Here is an 18212-nt window from a genome sequence, read left to right as displayed (position 1 = left end):
GTACTTACTTTGAAATGTAGCACTGAGAAATCCAATTACTCACCAATGCACTCATGCTGATAGTCAACCGCCCATACAGCTGTTTTCACATGCACTTTTGAACCCATACATCTACTGAATCAACTGCTCACACATCTATGCACAGAGTCACACACCTCCCAGCCACCCCCACACACACACTCAGTCTCCCAAACAAATATTTGGGCAACCAATCAATAACCCATATAGTTACTCATATAGCTACTGATCAACACATGCAGCAGTTTACAGAACTACAGTAATAATGATGCACAAATTAAGACAGTTTAGTCACTAACCCATGCACTCAGTGAGACTCATTTAATCATTCTCTCATACAGTCAGTCATGCACCTACTAAATCCTTCATCCAAACACTTATACATCCACTCATTCTTCAATATGTAAGACATATTTTAACTTTACAGAAACATACAGTCACTGGATGTTGTCATTTGAGATGTCATCAGTGATGTCATTTGAGATGTCATCAGTGATGTCATCAGTGATGTCACTGACCATGTCATGAATGATGTAATATGTGACATCATCAGCAGTGGGTTTCGGGTGCGCGATATATAGTTATTGCATCTAACTATATATGCGAATTTCTATGGTTTTGTGCGAGTAAATTAAGGTTTTGTAAATGCTAATCCCTAACTATATATGGGCTAAAACCTATGGTTTTTTCTGTGAATATATATATATGTATACAAATATAATATACTTAATTTAAAAATAAACTTTTTTTCATTTAAATTGAATTATATATAATTATATTTGTTTATATATATACATTTAATATATATATATATATATTTTTATGTATATATATATATTTTTTTTTGCCCATTAAAAATACCTTGAACCCTACCCGGCTGGAGTGGCTCGTGATTCCTTCGCATCGCACGGCTTGTGCAGGAGATCGGACAGAATATATTTTTATGTATATATATATATATAGTTACGAAATGAAAGGAGGACCCCGCACAGGTTAATTGGGGACTGGGGGGATAATAAATCTAAAACAGACTCGGGCGTCCCCTCAACACAAGTTGAGTATTTTACCCAAGAATCAGCATGCCGTTACTTCGGCGGGAAAGGTAAAGTTACAAGATTTGGAATATAATCTCTAAGAGCGTACTTCAACTAGGGAGGCAAAATCTGTGGATCAACATTCCTATATATCTGCAGTAACCAAGTCTTTAGTAAGTGGCGTAGATAAGAATGTATTTTTTAAAATTCAAACATAAGCATTAGTCTCTACGAGAATGAATAACACAGATAGAACAATTTAGAGTAATTTAAAAAAGAACCATCAGACTTTCATAATTGACTGTATAACCATAATCCTCAAAAATAATATTTTCCTATACAAAGACAACCTTTTTAGGCAGATTAAGGGGACCAGCATGGGGGCCACATGTGCCCCTAGTCTGGCATGTTTGTATGTGTCAAAATTCGAGGAGAAACATGTCTACAATGTAGCCGCCCCTTTTTATGAAAACATCTCGGAATGGGGGCGCTATATTGATGACATTTTCTTTATATGGACAGGAGGAATGGATGAGCTCAACGAGTTCCTAGCATGGTTGAATCTGGGAGATGTGAACCTGAGATTCACATCGCATATTAGCAGAAGTCATGTAGAATTTTTAGATATCATTATCAAACACCAAGAAGGACAGCTGGCAGTAGAACTGTACACTAAACAAACCGATAGAAACAGTATGTTACACTATGAAAGTAACCACCCAGGGTCACAGAAAAATAATATCCCCTTCGGTCAGTTTCTTCGCCTAAGAAGGAACTGTACCTCAATGGCAGACTATGAAACCCATGCCACAAACCTAAAAGAAAAATTCCTCGAAAGAGGGTATCCTAGGCGAATGATTAGACATGCTTACAAACGAGCTAAATATTTTAACAGAGAAAACCTTTTTAGCCCAAAAAAGAAGAGCCAGGATATAGTACAGCCAATTATATTTGTGACCAATTTCTCACAAGTCAGTTTCAAAGTCAAAAATATAATAAACAGAAACTGGCATCTTATTGCAGACAAGGCTAAGGTCCCTATCCCTAAGCCTATGTTCTCGTACCGGAGAAACAGAACAATTAGGAACTCTCTGGTACATACATACAAAGAGAACTCTAAAACTCACCAAACCACGATTGATAACAACCCTTTACCCACTGGAACCCATCCATGCATGGGGTGTGTAAACTGTACCAGTATCCTCAAAGGCAGCCAGATCACTGTAAATGGAAAAACAATATACATAAAAAATTTCATTAATTGTAGAACCAAGAATGCTGTCTATCTGATCCAATGCCCCTGCAATAAGCCATACATGGGGGAAACATCTAGAGAACTCAGACTGCGGCTTAACGAACACCGTTCAGCGCTTAGAACAAATAAAACAGGAGCGCCCCTCACTGAGCATTGGAGGGAAGCTAACCACAAGATTGAAGATTTAAAATGGTGTGGTTTAGAAAAAATATCTGATAATGTCAGAGGTGGAAACCAAAATAACAAAAGGAAAAGGAGGGAGCAATTCTACATGTCGACCCTCAACAGTGTGAGGTGCGGTCTAAACTCAAGGGAAGATTGGGAGAAAATAATTCAGTAAAGACTGCCTTTTAGGGGACTACAGTCGAATAATAGAAACATTACAAAGTAAACACACCCAAGATCTGAGTAAAACTTGGGTTTCTGGTATTTATCATCCCTTACCAGAGAGCTAATAAAAAATCTTGTTTCTGACATATAAACTCTCTTAGACTAAGAATGTCATTTAAACGAACTTAAATTAAGGGCTGCTGATACATAGTTAGACAATGGTAGATCGAGATGAAATGGCTAGACTTCTATGCATGCACATGGCCCTGTAAAAATTAAATAAAGCCTGAGTAAATATCGGAATAAAAGTGTTGGCTAAATTAATGCAACTCTAAGTAAATAAAATAGCATGTATTCTGCCAATCGGGTGAAAGCAAGCAGTGAAATTATAGAAATCCTTGCTTAGCAAGGATTATCCTGAGGGCTATTACATATAAGTGTTCGAATTATAACATCGAATAAATAAACACAGCCGCCGGATGCAGGTATATGCGTCATGTTATCAAACAACCTATACCGCAATCCCGAGGATGATATTAGATTGAATGTGCCAGGAATTTAGTTGGTTCGGTAACGGGGGAAGAAGCATTCGGTTACCAATGGTAACCGCACGATGATTGGTCCATTATAGTCCAATCAGAAGGGAAGGGAATTTCCCGGACGCGCTAGTAATGCAGCAATTCTAAGAGTTACAACAATAAGGATTGTTCTGGGACTGTCACATACAAGTGTTTGTTAAACAAACAAACACGACGGCCTAGTGTAGAAATATGCGTTAAGTAATTTGCACCGCAATCCCAAGATAGATATGTGATCAAATGAGCCGGCAAAAAAGTGGTTTCGGAACGAGGGAAAAAGCGTTCGGTTGCTATGGCAACCCCGCGGTGTTTTGTCCTGACATAAACCAATTAAAAGATAAGGGAATAGAACATACGCGCCAATGAGATAGTTAGTTAAGCGGGACAAGAAAAAGCGTTCGGTTCCTATGGGAACCACACGGCTATTGGCCGATAGTGAACCTATCAGAACGTAGGATAGGGGCAGCCAATTACAAAGCTGGGAACATAAAAGCGCCGGTGAATGAGCAAACCTTCAGCGCTCTTGACGACTCGTATCATACCGGTTGGAGGACGTGTGGACAGACTGCCAGGAAATAGGAGCAGGGAGGCCGAACTCGATATTAAAGGTAATGGCAACTGAGAATTAGAACAAAGAGGAGTATAGGGTTAGATTTAAACAGCCCTTCATTAAATTGAGTGGGAATATCCAACTAATTACTTATAATCTAAATAATTGCTTATAATCTAAATAGAATTATGAGAGACTATAAATTTACTCCATTCCCTCGGTTAACATATGGCAACAGAGGGTATACAAACAGATCAATGTGGAAGCATGACTATAAATTAAACTAAGAAGATAGCACGTATGACGTTATACCTTCCATACTTTGTATTGTCTATTAATAGAACGGACTTCCGATCCATAAAGGAGGGACTTGGAAGCAACTTATCCTGTATATTGCGCCAGTCACCCAATGTTGAATGGTGAGTGATCCCGCATCTTTTAAGACTTATTAGGATCGTGTTAGGTTCTAATAAAGTAAGGCTAATATGTGCTAATATGGAATAATTAAAAATTCCCTAGGGTCATTGATGAAACCCATGACTAGGAATACGGTGGCTCCTCCTGGCAGTCCAAGACCAAGCTAATTTACCTTGAAAACCAGGTACTGACTAAACACAATTTTTCTGATCCATAATCCAAAATAAGGTTGTAACAATAAACCCGTAGTGGTGGGATGTATTGAAAACATCGTTTCTATTATATATTTATCTCAACCAGTGACATCCAAACTGAGAATTAATATCCCGGAGAAATAAAAGCCAAGTAATCCGAAGGCTACAAGGTGCAGAATTGAAGTAAACTGTGTCCAGTAGGGAACTTGCCCTACCTAATTTAAGGTATGCGTAAGAATGAAAACCCTATATATAAAATATGTATATAGACTGAGGTCCTAAAGGGGGCCTCATGAGCATTGGACTTCTTAGTCCAAGGGAACGGTAAACACTATTAGTTTTGTCCAAGCATAGGAATGTACATTAATAGAGCTAGATGTGTTCCCGAAATGGGGGGATTAATTGAAACTAAAGGGGTAAAAAGACTTTGGAATATGGAAATGCCAAGACTTGATGTAAAAGGTGAATGCCTGGTTTACTAAAAATGTCTATGTGAAAAGAGTACACTATAGTGACTATGTATTGTGACCATATAGAGGATTGATTGACTAGATATCCGCACCAATGTAAGAAATGTAACCCTGTTTTTTAAATCTTTTTAAATTTGTCTAGAATCAGTCCTGAAGAAGGTAGAAATACAGAATACCGAAACGCCGCGTCGACTTGTGATTCTTTGTTTTAAATTGTTTTTATGAAATGTATAATCATGTTTTTTTTAAAAATTTGTATACTGTATGGAGATCAATTTTGTTTGAAATGTAATAAATGTAGAACAGAGGTTTACGAAATAAATTCATGGTGTGGAAAATATCTTTTTTAAATTACTCTAAATTGTTCTATCTGTGTTATTCATTCTCGTAGAGACTAATGCTTATGTTTGAATTTTAAAAAATACATTCTTATCTACGCCACTTACTAAAGACTTGGTTACTGCAGATATATAGGAATGTTGATCCACAGATTTTGCCTCCCTAGTTGAAGTACGCTCTTAGAGATTATATTCCAAATCTTGTAACTTTACCTTTCCCGCCGAAGTAACGGCATGCTGATTCTTGGGTAAAATACTCAACTTGTGTGTTTCTTTGTTGAGGGGACGCCCGAGTCTGTTTTAGATATATATATATATATATATATATATATATATATATATATATATATATATATATATATATATATATATATATATATATATACTTGGACCTGAGGGTGTTTGTCGAAGGAGACCATCTTCACACTGCACTCTACAGAAAGGAGACTGCTGGCAATTCAATACTCTTTGCCAGCAGCAACCACCCTCCCCAACTTGTGAGGAGCCTTCCTTACAGGGAACACTTGAGGCTCCGAAGGAATTGCTCGAAGGACTCAGATTTCGAGGCTGCTGCCTCGGAATGTTTAGTGCGCTTTGCAATTAGGGGCTATGGTGAGGAACTGCTACAAAATACACGGAGGAAGGTAAGAAAGATTCCGAGAGGGACTCTACTCACCGCCAAAACCCAAAGAGGTGGCCGTGAGAAGAATGCAGCTATCAACAAGGGGAAATTTAGGTTGATCAACCCCTACTCATTAGGAACTAATGATCTCAGAGCCATGTTAAAAAATAATTTGCATATCTTGCAAACAGACAGTGCACTGAAGGAAGATCTACCTGCATATCCACTGTTGACCTTCAGTAAAGCGAGGTCTTTAGGAGACATGCTAGTTACCAGTCACTTAGAGAAACCCATATCTAAAGTGAAGACTCTTAAAGAGATGAAAGGGTTCTTTCCCTGTGGGCGCTGCAAGGCCTGTGCCGGCAGCAAAAGAGTCCTGTCCTACATATTACCAGATACAGGGAGAACAATGGCCATCAAAAAGTTCATAACCTGCAGTTCACAATTTGCAGTATATTGCTTGCTCTGCCCCTGTGGCCTTCGGTACACGGCAGTACAATCAAGGAACTAAAATCGAGAATACCAGAACATTTGCGGGCCATCGAGAAGGCGGATCCTGCCTACCCGGTGGATCGGCACTTCACCGAGGCACACGGTAGGAATCAAGACAAACTTCAATTTTTTGGATTGGACACCGTCCCACCTAATGCCGGGGGAGGTGATCGCCTGAGAAGACTCAGTAGGCTGGAGTCGAGGTACACCTTAGATCTCTCCACCAAACATCCCAGAGGGCTTAATAGTGGAGAAGAGATGGCGTTTCATTTAGGAAAGTGATGTTACATCTCCCACGTATGTGCACCACCCCTGAAGGGATCACCCAAACATTTAGTGATGGCCTACCATTAATCTGTTAATCCTGTGACCAATGAATCTCATAGCTTCTTCTGAGAATCATATATGGAATTATGTGTTTACATATACAGATAATTTTTTGGTCTTTCCTTTGGTCTGATTTGCATCTATTTACTTATTTAGTTGTTATTAGGTTGGCGAAAACATCATACAAGCCATGTGGTTACTGTTATCCGAATTGGATCTCATTAATGACATCTTTAAATTGAGTAGATTGTATTTATTGATTGAACTAATTTATCATATGTATCAACAATGTACTTTGCAACTGTCCATGTAATTTGATCAGCTTCTATGTTGAATTTGATAAATTAGTGTATTTTTCTCGGTATGTTTTAACTGTACTATAATCATGATGGGACAATCTTGACATAGGACATTAGCTGATCCACGGATTTATTTTTTGTCAATACTGTTAGACATATGTAATGAATTGACCCTCTAACCATGAACGCCCAGTCCTTCAGTGGGCTTAGTGAGTCTTTTACATATGTAATAAGGCTTTGGAAACATATTCCAATATGGCGCTCATGGTCTTGTTTGAGGGGTTAGTCCTATGTCTGTGTCCATGATTAAGTCAAACTTTATTAACATGCTGATTGTTTGGTGTAATTGACACACTGACGAAGGCAGCATGCCGAAACGCGTCTGTGCAGTTTCCCTGAATAAACCTTTTGAGGTTTCTACAATCCTCCTTGGGTGCTGTGCCTTTTCTATAAAGAGAAGAAAAGTTTGAGCGTAATATATATATATATATATATATATATATATATATATATATATATATATATATATATATATATATATATATATATATATATATATATATATATATATATATATTCACAGAAAAAACCATAGGTTATAGTGGATATATAGTTAGGAATTTGCATTTACAAAACCTTGAAAATTCAATGAAAAAACCATAGGTTATAGGCCATATATAGTTAGGAATTAGCATTTACAAAACCTTATTTTACTCGCATAAAACCATTGAAATTCCATATATAGTTAGCTAACTATAAGCGCTAACTATATATCGCGCACCCGCAATCCACTGCTGATGATGTCACATATTACATCATTCATGACATGGTCAGTGACATCACTGATGACATCACTGATGACATCTCAAATGACATCACTGATGACATCACTGATCACAACATCCAGTGATTGTATGTGTCTGTAAAGTTTAAATATGTTTCACATATTGAAGAATGAGTGGATGTATAAGTGTCTGGATGAAGAATTTAGTAGGTGCATGACTGACTGTATGAGTGAGTGATTAAATGTGTCTCACTGAGTACATGGGTTAGTGACTAAACTGTCTTAATTCGTGCATCAGTATGTTTGTTGTTGTGTAAGCTGCTGCATGTGTTGATCAGTAGCTATAAGAGTAGCCATATGGGTTATTGATTGGTTGCCCAAGTATTTGAATGGGAGGCTGAGTGTGTGTGTGGGTGGCTGGGAGGTGCGTGACTCTGTGCATAGATGTGTAAGCAGTTGATTCACTAGGAGTATGAGTTCAAGAGTGCATGTGGAAACAGCTATATGAGCGGTTGACTGTGCATGGGTGTGTTGGTGAGTGAATGGATTTCTCATTGCTACATGTGCAAGTAAGTACGTATGTAAAACACAATACATGTGAGAGTTGAGATATATAAATAACTGAACATAAGAGCCAGTGAATGTGTGAGTGGCTGTATCGATCACTGTGAGCTTGTATCAGGGATTATATAAGAGAGTAAATATGTGTTATTATATGTTTGAATAAGTAAGATGTGTATAACTGTATAGTTGAGGAAATAGAGGTGTGATTGATTCTTTGCATGACTGACTAGGTGTGTGAGTAAGTCCATGGATGAGTGACAGTCTGTGAGTGTCTGTTTATACTGAGTGTATGTAAGGTTATATTAGAGTCTGAAGAGGTTCATTGTATTATCACATGAGTGATGTGATCAGTGATGACAAATGAGATGTCATCAGTGATGTCATTTGAGTTGTCATCAGTGATGTCATTTGAGATGTCATCATTGATATCATTTGAGTTGTCATCAGTGATGTCATTTGAGATGTCATCAGTGATGTCATCAGTGATGTCACTGACCATGTCATGAATGATGTAATATGTGACATCATCAGCAGTGGATTGCGGGTGCGCGATATATAGTTAGCGCTTATAGTTAGCTAACTATATATGTAATTTCAATGGTTTTATGCGAGTAAAATAAGGTTTTGTAAATGCTAATTCCTAACTATATATGGCCTATAACCTATGGTTTTTTCATTGAATTTTCAAGGTTTTGTAAATGCAAATTCCTAACTATATATCCACTATAACCTATGGTTTTTTCTGTGAATTTCATTGGTTTTTTAATAGCAAATATGAAAAGCTTTAAAATGTCAAGTACGTGATAGATAAAAACATTTTCGTATTTATGCACGCTGATGTGCTTTGAACGCTGCCCCCCCCCCTCCCCTCTTTTGCCTTTGTTAGTACTCTCTCTTTGCAGATACAGAAGGGTAGTTAACGCAGGCCTTTACCCCCGTTGTAATCCGTCGTACCTCCTTGTCTCTCCATTTGATTGATTGTTGTCCAAGCATTTACTGTTTTAGAATTGGTTCTCTTTGGATCATTCTCTATTTACAAACAAGCACAAAGTCGCAATACTCTGTTTAGTCTTTGCAGATAGTGAAAAATCGTGTAAAAAAATAAAAGTAATCGAGCAAAATCAGTAGGCCACTAATTGGATCTCTTTTTGACCTCGCTAAAATAGAAATATTAGGAACAACCCTTCTTGAGAAATACGAAAATAGTGAGATGAACTGAGCTCCACACCATGAGGGCTGCAAGACAGCTCGGCTCCATCACCCATCCCGCACAAAATAATGACAAACCCTATGCAAATATTAAAAATATAGACAACACACCAGCAAAGAAATAGGGTAAAACATTTTATTAAAAAACTATTTACATAACGTTGGTTTATAAGATGATGTCAGTAGTGGACCGATGTGTGAATAGATCGAAAACAGCACAAGGCTCCAAGATCCGGATAGCAAGCTCCTGGATGTTGGGTGCCATAGTTTAGAGTTCTGAATTTCAGCCTTTTTCAATGCCTGTGCTTTGTTGAATCAAAATGGCGGCTTGACACAAAGCTGACTCAAGCGTTGTTACTGATGCTATGCAGACCAAAACTGGTTTTCAGTTTGTACATTTTTCTAGATTTTTCAATCCAAGTTTGGTTGACTTTGTAGAACGATGGCTTCAGATTTTCAACATACGGTGTGGTGGCGCTGACTGGGAGGGGGCGCTTCGCTCCTGCCCCCTCCCCAAGTAAGATTTTCATACGTGAAAGTACGTTAATGGTTTTGGTCCCCGAGATGCTTCGATGTCACTACCATTCTCAAATAGCATAAGTTCTGGATGTTGGGTGCCATAGTTAAGAGTTCTGAGCAGCGCTTGTAACACTGTCTGAAGCTTATTTCCTCCTACTGCAGCTTCACTATTCTCAAAGTAAGTGAGTGTCGTTTGTGGACCTGACTGCATTAGAAAACAATATGATATGTTACCTTCCTAAACAGCTTGACGGAGGCCCCTGAGGGGCGCTGTGATGGCCATGGACTCGGAGAAGACGCTTGGCTCCGACACCCTCCCCAAGTCTTATAGCACTGGTGTAGCCTGAGATCGCCCCCGACATAGGCGGCCGGCTCCCGGGGTCCGGCGGTACTTTTTGCCTTTTGATGACTCTTCAATTCTGGACCTTGTCCCACAATCCGTTTGACCTGAAGACAAGCTGTAGTGAGGCGCCCCTTTATCGTTTTAGTTGCCATTCCGCCCGCTTTTGCTACACTGTGCCTCTTCCGCCATTCAGCTGTTTTCCGCCCGCTCTTGCAACTACAGCGTCTCGCTCACCATGTAGTTGAGATGCGCCCGCTCTAGCGGTGCAGCGATAGGCGGCTGCCACAGGACTCTCAAAATGGCGGCCGGCTCTTCGGTTTTGGGCCTGGTCCACTGAAATGGCCCTGGGACACCTTGGAAGTCGGACGCTTGTCTGCTAGGGCTTGGATCCCATTCTCGAAAAGCGTCCCCTCAGCCGTGAAGATTCTACAAAAGTCTTGGGGGCCTCCGACTCCCGCAGGCTTCTGGTGGGGAGCGGCTGCCATGATTGCTCGTGGAATGGCCACGACGGAGCTACGAGATGGTAGTGGTCTCATGCTGACGCCAGCTTTAGTCTGAAACATCCAGAAACACTGTAGACTACCAATTCGATCAGTTCCGGTAGCGCCCCAACATGACCCGGAAGAGAAGAACTTGCCCTCCCCTCTTTGACTGATGGTTCTTGTTGCCTGTCCCCTCTGTTGTCATTTAACAGAACTTTTTGGACTGCTGAAAGGGGTTGTGTTCTGAACGCTGGTTGGTGGAGACATTTAGACTATATTCTTGACCTACGTTGTCGCGTAATGCGTTTTATGACACGCCGCGTTAGCGCACCCGGAAGTGATCCGAGGCGCGGCGCGCAGCGCGTAACGTAAGCATAACAGGTCATGTGACTTGTTAATAAAACTTTTCATTGGTTCATTTTACTTTTGTTAATTTATTGATGAAAAGCTTGGTCATATGACCTAAAAATTACGCTTTTTATTATTTTCGAACAATATTTTTTTTTCAAACATATGTTATAATATTCCAGGCTAATGTACTTTCCCGGAAAATTTACAACTGTCTGGCAAGTAAAATATATTCCTTTTTCGAGAAAAAGGGCGTTTCTTCCTTCCATGACGGAGCCGTTGAGTAAAAGAGATTCGGCCTGCTGTCTTAGTCGCCGATACGCCTGATTATCAGATTCTTATCGATCACTTTATGTTGCAGACATGAAAAACACAACTGCCCTTGACCATTTATCTTTACTGCGTTCCTACATATTATACCTTTTATCCGTCATGTAATTGGACTGCTTTATTTCACTTGCCTTTTACTGATTCGAAAACAGTCACTAAAAGTAAAAACTTTACAAATGAAAATACTACTACTGTGTTTTGTTTTAAAAACCTTTATTGTGAAAATGTCAGTATACAAATACGGGCCTATAACCACGTGGGCCGGCCACGGAGCAAACTCAAATCGTATATGATGAGGAGACATTTACACTGTAGAAGAACGTAACGAGCGGGCCATTAGGTGACAAGAACAAAGGTGTCTAACAGTTGCGGTATCGGTGGACGTACATTTTGTAATTAAAATACGACAGGGCCACTTACAATAACATTTTCTAGATATACATTTGCGGGCAAAGAGTTACGAGTCCCATTTATACCGGCGCCATTTTGGGCGAGGCCGGGCAGGTCCAAGATATAGTCAAAATGTCTCCACCAACCATCGGCCAGACCAGAACCCCTTTCGGCCCTTTATGTTACAAGATGATGTCTTCCATTCAGAAAATATTGGTGGCAGCATTTTGAAAGGAAACAGAAACAGCCGTTCGCCTAGTGAGTTTCACATTGTTACATTTAGGAAGAATGTTGAAGAGTAGTATGTGGAAAATCTGAAGCCATTTTTCTACAAACTCTCAATCAGACTTGGATGGAAAAAAAAACCTGAAGAATGTACAAACTGAAAACCAATTTTTGTCTGTATAGCACCAACAGTAACGCTTGAGTCAGCTTTGTGTCAAGCCACCATTTTCATTCAATCAATAGCGTCCCCCTGCACACATTCAGGGACCTGGTCGTGTCTTCAGATGAAACGCATTGTAGGAAAAGAAGCAGAAAGGAAAAGGAAAAAAGTTCCGACGGACCTAGTGAAGCTGCAGCAGGTGCAAATAAGCTTCAGACAGTCTTACAAGCACTGCTCAGAACTCTCAACTGAGGCACTCAACATCCAGGACTTGCCATTCGGATCTTGGCGCCTTGTATTTTTGTTTTGTTTTTGATGGAAGGGAAAGAACAAAAAACAGACATTGAAAAAGGCTCAACAGTGCAGGGCGCCTTGTGCTGGTTCCGACCTATTCACACATCGGTCCGCTACTGACATCACCTCATAAACCAACGGGGCACCCCACGCCGACTTTCGGCGCAGCATTGTAGGATGGACACACCAGTGCGGCAATTTGATGGATACCACCTCGGTGCCATCCAGATCTCGGCGCGTTCATTCATTCAATAGCGTCCCCCTGCACACATTCAGGGACCTGGTCGTGTCTTCAGAAGAAACGCATTGTAGGAAAAGAAGCAGAAAGGAAAAAGCAACAAGTTCCGCCGGACCTAGTGAAGCTGCAGCAGGTGCAAATAAGCTTCAGACAGTTCTACAAGCACTGCTCAGAAATCTCAACTGAGGCACTCAACATCCAGGACTTGCCATTCGGATCTTGGCGCCTTGTGCTGGTTCCGACCTATTCACACATCAGTCCACTACTGACATCACCTCATAAGCCAACGGGGCACCCCACGCCGACTTCCGGCGCAGCATTGTAGGATGGCCACACCAGTGCAGCCACTTGCTGGACACCACCTCGGTGCCATCCGGATCTCAGCGCGTTCGAGTCACTGTGCCGGAAGAGTGACCGGAACTCAGCTGAACACGCCGTCTTTCGGCGCAGCATTGTAGGATGGCCACACCAGTACGGCAATTTGCTGGACACCACCTCGGCGCCATCCGGATCTCGGCGCGTTCGAGTCACTGTACCGCAACAGTGACCGCAATTCAGCTGGACACGCCGTCTTTCGGCGCAGCATTGTAGGATGGCCACACCAGTGCGGCAATTTGCTGGACACCACCTCGGTGCCATCCGGATCTCGGCGCGTTGTGCTGCCTTCGGCCTATTCGCACATCGGTCCGCTACTGACGCCGCCTCACGTGCCAACGGATTTTCTACGCTTTTTGTAGCCCTATGTCGCATAACAGGTCATGTGACTTGTTTATAAAACTTTTCATTGGTTCATTTTACTTTTGGTTTCCTAAAGATGGAAGGCTTGGTCATATGACCTAAAAATAACACTTTTCATTGGTTTAGAACATTTTTTTTTCCCAAACGATGAAAGCCCCACCTTGTTTCTGGATCATTCAGACTGAAGCTGGCGTCAGCATGAGAGCACCACCATCTCGTGGCTCCGTCGTGGTCATTCCGCGAGCAATCATGGCAGCCGCTCCCCACCGAAAGCCTGCGGGAGTCGGGAGCCCCCAAGACTTTTATACAATCTTCACGGCTGAGGGGACGCTTTTCGAGAATGGAGCCCAAGCCCTAGCAGGCAAGCATCCGACTTCCAAGGTGTCCCAGGGCCATTTCAGTGGACCAGGCCCAAAACCGAAGAGCCGTCCGCCATTTTAAGAGTCATGTGGCAGCCGCCTATCGCTGCACCGCAAGAGTGGGAACAACTCAACTACATGGTGAGCGAGACGCTGTAGTCGCAAGAGCGGGCGGTAAACAGCTGAATGGCCGCCACCTGGGGAGGCCCGTTCACGCCGCCTCCCCCCCCCCCCCCGGGCCGCCGCACGCCAATTTTCGGAGCAGCATTGTAGGATACCAAAACCAGTGCGGCAGTTTACTGGACATCACCTGGGTGCCTGTCGTACATGTTGTGTCAGCCATGTGACACTGGACACAGACCGCTACTGACGAGGCCTCCCCCCGCACCACCCGGGACGCCCCACGCTGTTTTTCTGTGCTGCATTGTAGGATCCCTAAACCAGTGCGGCACCCAGGCGACATCACCTGGGTGCCGTCCAGAACTCTGCACGTTGTGCTGCCTTGGGACTATTCGCACAACAGACCGCTACTGACGAGGCCTCCCCCCGCCCCACCCGGGACGCCCCACGCCAATTTTCGGAGCAGCATTGTAGGATCCCTAAACCAGTGCGGCACCCAGGCGACATCACCTGGGTGCCGTCCAGAACTCTGCACATTGTGCTGCCTTGGGACTATTCGCACAAAAGACAGCTTCTAACCATTGTTGCTTTTTGTGTTAATAAATGTTTAAATGTTTTTAGTTTTTGTTCTGTTCATTATCGTTAAAAGTTAATAAAGTTTTATAACCTTACTTTGTTGGAGTGTTATCTATTTTTTGAAAAACGGGTGAATGGGGCCTTGAATCGGGTTATTGTCATGTGTGGGCTTTGGAAGTGTGCTGCTGCAGGATCGGACATTTCAAACTCAAATGCACGTTCTTTTTCTTACCTTTCCGAAGCATGGAGCGCAATAGCAGGCAGAGAAAGGGTGATGCACGTGTTGAACACTACCTGACCTGGCAAGTTGCTGGCAGTGCCCCCCCGCCCGCTCCTGAAAGAGGGCACACACACACCGCCGCCCCGAGTACTTCAGAAATCTTTAAAAGACCATGCGCTTGTTCATGAGGCTTAAATGGTTTATCACCTCTTCTAGAACCCCTACATCGACCCTCTGACGTTTCATGGAAAAATTACCATGTAACACAATACCAAGCCCTATCAGCTGAAACCCCCAAGGAATCGTGGGGCATATTATCAAGGGGGTTTATCTCCGCTTTTTTGGCTTTAAAAACCATGAAAGCGGAGATAAAATTATTTCCCTATTATCAAGCTGTCGCTAACACCAGTTAGTGACACCTAAAAGGAGATAGCGACCATCTTGGGCCCGGCTTTGCATGTCAGTGATACTTATCACTAATGACATGCAAAGTGGCGTGCCAAGATGTTAGCGACTGGAAACAGTCCCTAACATCGCTACCTTCTATTACCAACTTTTGGAGATATTCGCACTAAGCGCGAATATCTCCAAAAGCTAACACCTGCCCTGAGCAGTTCTTAGCCATGTTATCCAATGGGAGGTGGATAACATGGCTAAGAGCATTAGGTCGATAATACATGAATATCGCTGACTTTTCTGCGATAATAGCAAGGTTTATCTGCGATAAAAATCGCCGATGTGCGGCGATAATTTTTGTCTCTAAACAAGTTATAGACAAAAATTATCGCTAGTTGTTAGTAATATGCCCCCGGGTTTTTGCTTGCAGAAATCGGGAGGCGGGAGACTAGCACTGAAATCAGTACTCACACGCCTGAATCAGGAGAATTGGCATGTCTGAATTCTCTACAGCTGGGGCCATAAACTACATCCGCAGGGGTAGGTGATAGCCTGGGACCAGCCTGGCATCTAAAATGGCTGCCGTGCACGACAAAATTGTGGCATTCGAAAAAAGGCAAGATGGCGCAGCCGCTGGAAGAGATATATCAACATATATCAGCCTCCTCAGCCACCCTCAGGAAACATAGGGGATTAGGATATGTCTCCCGCACCCCCTTATACCTAGTACTTTAATTAACGAAGCACAAAATGGCGAATTCCCGTTTCGCTACCAGTTTGCGGCCCAGTTCGCGGCCCGTGAAGCGCTTCTACCGTGAAAAATCATTTTTTTTTTATTTTCCCCACGGGACCCTTTAATAACCCCAACAACATTCCTAGGGGGTCAAGAGGGGGATACCTTGCCCCCTTTCATTAAATTCCCCCTTAGTTTTTCACCTTTTCTTCTCTCTCGATCCTACCGAGAGACAAGATGGCGGCCGCTCCGGACTGTCACGCAGCAAAAAAAAAAAAAAAGCTCACGCACAGCCGCTGGAAGAGATGTATCAACATATATCAGCCTCCTCACCCACCCTCAGGAAACATAGGGGATTAGGATACGTCTCCCGTACCCACTTATAACTAGTAATTTAATTTACGAAGCACAAAATGGCGAATTCCCGTTTCGCTACCAGTTCGCGGCCGCGCTTCTACCGTGAAAAATCATTTTTTTTTTATTTTCCCCACGGGACCCTTTAATAACCCCAACAACATTCCTAGGAGGTCAAGAGGGGGATACCTTGCCCCCTTTCATTAAATTCCCCCTTCGTTTTCCACCTCTTCTTCTCTCTCGATCCTACCGAGAGACAAGATGGCGTCCGCTCCGGACTGTTTAGAATGTTGACAGACACCGGAGAGCCAATCAGCTTTCTGCGCGCAAAGTTCCGATAAGCGAAAAGTAAGCGGACCGGATCGCTGCCCAGAGCGCTGTTACAGATATATATCTTGGTTTGAACGTTAATTTCTCAAAAACTACTGGAGCACATATATTGAGACCTAGCAAAGGCACATCGGGCTAACAGTCCCTACAATTTTGCCAAGTTTCGTGCAAATCCATTCAGCCGTTCGAGCTAAAAGTGAGTCCAACCGCCCTATGGAAAACTCAATGCAAAAAACGCGTTTTGGGACCCCCCTTTTTTCTCAGCCCCCCCTTGACGAAACCCCACCAAATTTTCAGGAGCTGCTCAGAAACAAAATGTGCCATTTTCCTGAAAATTTCAGCCGATTCCATCCACAAACGCCAAAGTTATTAGACATAGAATTTTCAAAAGTCCCATAGGGAAAAAATTCTAACTATATATACCTACTGGCGAACGCCAGTAGGTAATATATATATATATATATATATATATATATATATATATATATATATATATATATATATATATATATATATATATATGCCACAAACGATAACCTTCTCACAAGGAAACCCAGGGACACAGCGGGGTACTCGTAGAAAGCCTTTAATGACCAGTAACACCAGCATGATGCATTTCGGCTATGACGCCTTCTTCGGATGCCGCATTACTTTCAGGTATCACCTCCTCCCTCCTTTGTATTGCCAGGGCACTCCCATTTGATGAGAGCTCAGCCTATCCTGTCGCTTGGTCGAGCTGCAGCGTTGTAGATGACTACAGTTCCCAACATGCACTTGAAAAGTTCATGAGGCAGCTGGATTCGGTTTTTGATCGCGCTGAGTTATTGCCATGCAAAGGGAGGCCATGTAGTGGCTGGTGACCCCGTTTTTCACTCTCGGTGTACAAGGCTTCCTATTGTCCCCAACGTCCAAAGCCTCTGAAGACTGGAACACGGCAGGGTCGTGAAGCGGGAGGAGCTCAACCCGCCTCCCTGTAAAGTTACAGTCTGCCACAGGCAGCGGCCACTCACACGGCCCGTTCCTTGAGGCGTTCCTGTATGAAATCACTACAGTGAAGAGGGAACAGGTTTGCCAACCAAAATCTAGGAAACTTGACTTGGACGGATCCCTGTATCGCGCTGTTGGCGAGCGCGAAAATTATACCACAAACGATAACCTCCTCACAAGGAAACCCAGGGACACAGCGGGGTACACGTAGAAAGCCTTTAATGACCAGTAACACCAGCATGATGCATTTAGGCTATGACGCCTTCTTTGGATGCCGCATTACTTTCAGGTATCACCTCCTCCCTCCTTTGTATTGCCAGGGCACTCCCATTTGATGAGAGCTCAGCCTATCCTGTCGCTTGGTCGAGCTACAGCATTGTAGACGACTACAGATCCCAACATGCACTTGAAAAGTTCATGAGGCAGCTGGATTCGGTTTTTGATCGCGCTGAGTTATTGCCATGCAAAGGGGGGCCATGTAGTGGCTGGTGACCCCGTTTTTCACTCTCGGTGTACAAGGCTTCCTATTGTCCCCAACGTCCAAAGCCTCAGAAGACTGGAACCCGGCAGGGTCGTGAAGCGGGAGGAG

This window comes from Lissotriton vulgaris, chromosome 5 (assembly GCF_964263255.1).
Source record: "Lissotriton vulgaris chromosome 5, aLisVul1.2, whole genome shotgun sequence".
Lineage (NCBI taxonomy): Eukaryota > Metazoa > Chordata > Amphibia > Caudata > Salamandridae > Lissotriton > Lissotriton vulgaris.
This window is presented reverse-complemented; position numbering follows the sequence as displayed.